The 6,921-nt window shown below is 41.5% G+C and overlaps 1 protein-coding gene and 1 pseudogene across 1 annotated transcript in view; both read right to left on the reverse strand.

Annotated features, from left to right (window-relative positions):
• Positions 1-6,921, reverse strand: part of PRKCA (protein kinase C, alpha) — a 532,565-nt gene that overhangs the window by 316,150 nt on the left and 209,494 nt on the right. The gene's annotated exons all lie outside the window — the stretch shown is intronic.
• On the reverse strand, positions 3,474-4,186 carry LOC102826937 (annotated as a pseudogene).

Genomic DNA, 6,921 nt, shown 5'->3' on the forward strand with positions numbered 1-6,921 from the left:
TATATGTACATGTGTGTATTTCTGAGTAGGTCTATGTAGCTATATGTACATGTCTGTATTTCTGAGTAGGTCTATGTAGCTATTTGTACATGTGTGTATTTCTGAGTAAGTCTATGTAGTTATATGTACATGTATGTATTTCTGAGTAAGTCTATGTAGCTATTTGTACATGTGTGTATTTCTGAGTAGGTCTATGTAGCTATTTGTACATGTGTGTATTTCTGAGTAGGTCTATGTTGCTATTTGTACATGTGTGTATTTCTGAGTAGGTCTATGTATCTATTTGTACATGTGTGTATTTCTGAGTATTTCTATGTATCTATTTGTACATGTGTGTATTTCTGAGTAGGTCTATGTATCTACTTGTACATGTATGTATTTCTGAGTAGGTCTATATATCTATTTGCACAGCTTTGAAGGCACACTCATTCATTCATTCATTTATTCAGTAAATATTTCTTGAGTGACAAGAAGATAAGCGTGGTCCCAGCACAGTTTCTGCCCTGAGTTCTGTGTCTAGTCAAGGAGAAAACAGGGCAAGGAGCGGTATGCTACACTGGGTGATTTCATGCCTCTTCGAGCCCTAGTCTTTGTTAACTCCCATCATAAATGACTTTTCCCTGGTGGGTCTGGGTAAGAGAAGATGGGGGGAGATGTTGAGAGATTCCATGGTTCAGTTGTGAGTGGTCAGTTTTGCCATCCTGCTGGGCATAAAACGAGCCATCTCAGGAGCAGGAGCAGGGATTGCCCTACCATACGGGAAGAAGAGTCAGGAATAGAGCCCATCTTTTGGACGCAGAGATGCCTGTGCATTGGACTTGCTCAGCAGGGGAAGAAAGCTGTGCTATCAGAGCAGTGGCAGAGAGAGCAGGAGATGGAATGGTGGACAGCCAGTGAAGCTGAGTGACTGTGGGCAGGAAGCTTGTGTGAGAGTGGGATGGCTCTAGGCATGTAATTGGAGGAGCTAGGTTTGCTGACCCACCGAGCTGGAGTCAAGTGCCTTCCGGGGGAAGTTTATAGTGGAGTATTGTGTCCTGGGGGCATTTATCAGAAATCGTAAAAGAGCTTTGTAACTAAGCAAAGGCTGTCCTGACTGAAAGAACTGTGCCCTACGCATTTCTGACCCTGAGTTACAACCTGTTCACTTCCCTAATGAACCCCGTAACTGTGAGGGTGGTGTCGGAGTTCTGTGGGGCCACGGCAGTGGATTATTGAATCCTGCTGAGTAGAGTGTGCTTTTTTACAAGTGGGTTATCTCTCATTCTCTTTCTTTCTCTGCCCCAACACCTCATGTGCTCATGAGGAAATTGTACAGAGACCAAGAGGCAGTCGTTTGAATAGAACAAAGGGATTCTGAGTGGTTTAAAATTGAGAAAGCTGCCAGGGCTGTATTATTTCACCATACCTACTCAATCTGTTTGCTGAACAAATAATCTGAAAAGCTAGATTTTATGTAGACTATGGCATTAGTTTTGAGGAAGACTCATTAATAAGCTTCAATATGCAGATATTAGAATCTTGCTTGCTGAAAGCAGAGGACTTAAAATACTTATGGATGAAGGTCAAAGACTATAGCCTTCAGTATGGATTGTACCTCAATGTAAACAAAACAGAAATTCTCACAACTGTATCAATAAATAACATGACAATTAGAGAAAAGATTGAAGTTGTCAAATAACTTCATTTTGCTTAGATTCACTATTAACATTCATGGAAGCAGCAGTCAAGAAATCAAATGATGTACTACCTTAGGAAAATATGCTGCACAAGACCTCCTAAAAGTCTTCAAGAACAAAGATGTCCATTTGAGGACTAAGGTGCACCTGACCCAAACCATGGTATTTTCAATAGCCTCGTATGCATGTGAAAGCTGGACAAGAAGGAAGACTGACTATAGAAGAATCGATGCATTTGAGTTATGGGGTGTTGGAGAAGAATATTGAAAGTCCCATTGCACTGCCAGAGAACAAATAAAACTGTGTTAGAAGAAGTACAGTCCGAATGTTCCTCAGAAACCACAATGGCCAGACTTCATCTTCTCATCTTCTCGTATTTCTAACATATTATCAGGAGGACCAGTTCCTAGAGAAGGACATGCTTTATAAAGTGGAGGGTCAATGAAACACAGGAAGACCCCAAATGAGATACACCAGCACAGTGGCAGCAGCAATGGGATTAACTGTAACACTTATTGAGGAGGGCGTAGGACCAGGCAGTGTTTCATTCTGTTATGCATGGGGGCTGTTATGAATCAAAGTCACCTTGATGGCATTTAACAACAACAACAGCACCTCCTTAAATCTCCTACCTTCTTTCCTTTAATTATCTATACTGTGAAAAAAAAAAGAGAGAGAGCGAATATGTTGCAATATTTATCACTGAGTAGTTTTACTTTAGTCTTTCTTAAGTTCAACAGTGAGAAAGTCTTATTTTCTAAAACATTATACAAGTAAAACAAAATGTCTGCAATCTGCTTAGACATAATTCAACAAAAAGGAATGCAAAGAGAGAACTGATAAAATTGTGAAAATTTGATTACTGAATTGAACTTAAATTGCTGATATGAAACAGGAATTCAAAATACCAAGCACATTGCCATTGAATTGATTCTAACTCATTGGGACCCTATAAGAGGACCCACAGGGTATGGTGCTATGGGTTAATGTGCTGGACTGCAAAGTGGTTTAAATTCACCAACCACTCCTTAGAAACACTATACAGGGTCGCTATGGGTCAGAACCAACCCGACAACACTTAACAACAGCAGCAATCTTCAGTGAAGCCGACTGGCCCATTTTTTTCCCTCAGAGCAGCTGATGGGTTAGAAGCACAGACTTTTCAGTTAGCACCTGACCACTTAAACACTAGCAGGGCCCAAATGTATCTGGGCATCTGTACATACTCATCTGCTCATGATTATACATGAGTTTAATAAAATCAGAGCGCCTTATAAGGTTCAACATAGAAGTGAAATCTGAAAAGCGAAACTGAAATCACTGGATTTCTTCTTCTTTTTTTGCCCTGCTTAAGAGATTAGCTGGTACTTGTAGTCAGCATCATAACAATTACTACATTTGTATGATGCTTGCTGGTTATATAAAGACCCCCTTGTGGTCTTCAGTGGTGAGATTAAGAGTATGGGTTCCCACACAAGTATAAAACCACCCAGAAAGCTAACACGTAAAATACTTAAGAGACCAACAGTTCACAGAGGTCACCTTCCAAGAGAGGATATGATAAAATACTAGGAAATAAACATCACTTCACTGAAGACAGAGAAGAGCAGAATCAGAGAGACTACAGAAAGCATCCATTCTTTCTAGTTTCCAACCTTGCTCCCTGGAAGCTTTCTTGGGGATCCAACAGGGGATGAAGTACGGCTAGGACACCCTTCTGCCTCTATTCTTGCCACATTTAGTCCTATCATTATTATTGTTATTATGGTGAATGATAGCTCATTTTATCATTTTTGTTTACAGTTGAAACTCTGGGAATCAAAATTCAACACCCTTGCCTGTGAGCTTCTTATACACACCAGAAAAGTTTTCAGCCTTGTGTTCTACATTGTTCTGCTGCACTTTGTCCAAATGAGCCTTTATAATAAGCCAGCTGCCATCCAGCTTTACTCGGATTCTCCTGCCCACAATTCACTGGGAAAACCAAAGTTTCAAGGACTGCATCTTGCCCAGCAGTCAGAGTGCGGCTCCTGGGACGCTTTTGCTTAGTTGTTGTATGGCTTTTTCGAGTTAGTTTAGGCAGAATTCTCCTCTGAGCAATAAAGACCATGTGCTTTCCACTGAACTTTTTCTCCAGCTCACATACTAGTTGGACTTGAATTGTCTGGAATGACTTCAGTTGAGGAATGGGAACAAAGATTATAAAAACTTTCCTCAGTACCAACTTCAATTTCCTTAGCTGAAGTTATATTCATCTCTCTTCACTGAGCCTTTAGGTCCGAGTTCATCTCCAGCTCAAGAAGAGCCTGAGAAATACCAGACTCAAATTCATCGGCTTTTCATCATTGGGTTTCTCAATCTTGGCACTTGAACTGAACAAGGCTTTTTCTTGGCGAGTACCCACCTAGGAAGACCTAGTCCTACCATTTTGATTTGTAAGCCAGTTCTGATGCTCTGATAGTCTTACAATGAACGATTACCCTTTGTTGGGGGGTGGGGTGCGGGGGCATGGTGGTAGGTACCAGTAAGGAATGAGGGTTAGGACTATGGTTACACCTTGTCTGGCCTAGGACGTGGCTTATTGTTAGGGTTACAGTTAGGACTAGGGTTAGACTATGGCTATGAGTAAGGCTTGGTCTAGTTTTTAGGGTTATAGTTAGGTTTACTTTTACTTATTTATTTTTTAATTGAAATCTATTTGATTTCCTCTTCATTCGGAAGTTCTGGAACAACTTTATTCCTTTTTACTTTATATAGTTTTATTGTTGTTGTTACCATCGTATCTCTGGTTCTCTATTTTCAGTCTGGCGCTGTGGGTAATTGTGCTGGACCGCAAGGTCCGTTTGAACTGCAAGGTCGGTGGTTCACGCTTACCAGTCACTCCTTGGAAACCCTATACAGGGTTGCTATGAGACAGAACCGAATCGACAGCACTTAACAACACAAACAACAGATCTGTCTTACTTGGCATATATCTGGGTGGAGTCTTGGTGGTACTGTCATGTATATTAGTCTCAGGTTGTTGTCTGCTGTGGTCCAGTCAGCCCCATGGGCAATGGAGTGAGATACTGCCTGATCCCATGCTACCACCATGATTGGTTGCAACATGGACCATGGAGATCCATAGGCTGTGGTCATTGGCTGATCTTTTTTCCTACCCTTAATCTAGAAAGTCTGCTTAAACTGTTCAGCCTCAGAACAACACGCAAGCTCCCACTGACAGACATGTGATATTCAGTAAACACATCACTTGGTTGCAAGTTGAACACCAGAGGCAAAGCCAAGAGTCATGTCTATGTTTCCAGAATTGGTAATTTCACCATCTAAACCTGGTTAACTTTCTGCACCCACCCTTTCAGCGAATACCTCCAAATCTCCACTAGATGGCCATGAAGCCAGGCAGGCACACTGAGGGCTCTAAGACTTTGGGACACACAGTCCTTGGTAGCATTTGCTTAGATGAATGAAAACCATGGGAAGCATGAGAGATCAAGATAAATGCTGTGGGAGAAACTCGAGTTCCTCATTCAGGGTTTATGGGTGAAAAGAGCAATCATTTTAAAGAGTGGAGACGAGCGTAGGAAAGGAGAAGGGGCAGCCAAGAGTTCCCAAATCTGAAAGGCGAGAACAATTCAAGAAGAGAAGTTCTTGACAGTGTCGATCTCAAAGAAGTGGACATAGGCAAGTCTACGAGATGGGCACTGGAGGGTCACTGTAATACATGGGCTGTAGGCTCCACAGTGATAAATGCAGAGCAAGAAAGCAGGAGTCTCTGGGTGAAGCAGTGAAAGTGCTTAGTTGCTCACAAAAGGGCTGGAGGTTTGAGTCCACCCACAGCTTCCTCAGAAGAAAGGTTTGGCAGTACACCTCTGAAAAGCCAGCCACTGAAACTCTATGGAGCACAGTTCTATTCTGACACACATGAGGTCACTATGAGGCAGAGTCAATTCCACAACAAGTGGTTTTTAAGAAAGCATGTAATAAAGAAATAGTAAGTAGATAGCAAGCCTTCATTTTAGTTAAATTGTGCTCAGCAAACAGGTGTCAAGCTGGGATATAAAGAGCCACATCGCAGATGTGGTGCCAGGCCCTAGGACTATGAAGATCATCAACAGAGTTGCTTGGGAACCAGATTCACAAGTAGGTCATTTCAAGAAAAGGCAGTGTGTGTTGTAAAAACTCAGCCAAAATAACAAAACAAAATAAACCCACTGTCGATGTGTTTGTTTCAACTCATATCGACCCTACAGGTTAGCACAGAACTTGTCCTGTAAGGTTTCCAAGGCTTAATATTTATAAACCAGAAACCCTAAATAGGGTTGCTATGTATCGGAACTGACTCGATAGCACTTAACATTAACAGCAAGCAGACGGCCACATCTTTCTCCCAAGGAGCAGCTGGTAGGTTTGAACCACTGACCTTTCAGCTAGTTAACCAGTGTGCCATTAGGGCTTCTTGAGAGTCCAGCAAGGGGCCCTGCACTCAGCCTCCCAGTTCCTCCAGTGTGGCAGAAATGATGGCCCAACACTTCAAGCTGAAGGAAAACAATGGGCCATGAAGCTTTTTCCAGATGGCTACCCAGCCATCTGACAGTCCTACAGTAACATCTATGTAAAGATATGAAAATGTACCCAGGCTGTCATCGCACACAAACTATGAAGACAAGTGGTAGCCCAGATGGAAATCAAGCACTGATCGAAAGGAATGAGATTCACATCAAGCAACAAAATGTATCTTTTGGTCTTGGTTCACAGAAGGAGATAATAACATTGTTAAAAATATTTTAGTACATACTCACTTTAGTGCTTTCTATGCTATTTTTGACTATTTTGAATAATTTTAAATATTCCCATGCTATTTTAGGCCATTTTGAGTCTGACAACCACATGGCTTACTATGCCAGGAATGACAAATTGAAGAGGAATGGTGTTGCATTCATTGTCAAAAAGAACATATCCAGATCAGTCATGAGGTACACAGGATAATATCCATGTGCCTACAGGGAAGCTGAGTTAATACCACTATTATTCAAATTTACGCACCAACCATTAAGCCAGTGAGGATGAAATAGAAATTCTATCAACTTCTTCAATCTGAAATTGATCAAACATGCAATAGAGATGTATTGATCATTACTGGTGATTGGAATGCAAAGGTTGGTAGCAAAGAGGAAAGATGTGTAGTTGAAAAATACGGCCTTGGTGATAGAAATCATGCTGGAGAACGCATGATAGAATTCTGCAA

This window comes from Chrysochloris asiatica, unplaced genomic scaffold (assembly GCF_000296735.1).
Source record: "Chrysochloris asiatica unplaced genomic scaffold, ChrAsi1.0 scaffold00007, whole genome shotgun sequence".
In the NCBI taxonomy this organism is placed as follows: domain Eukaryota; kingdom Metazoa; phylum Chordata; class Mammalia; order Afrosoricida; family Chrysochloridae; genus Chrysochloris; species Chrysochloris asiatica.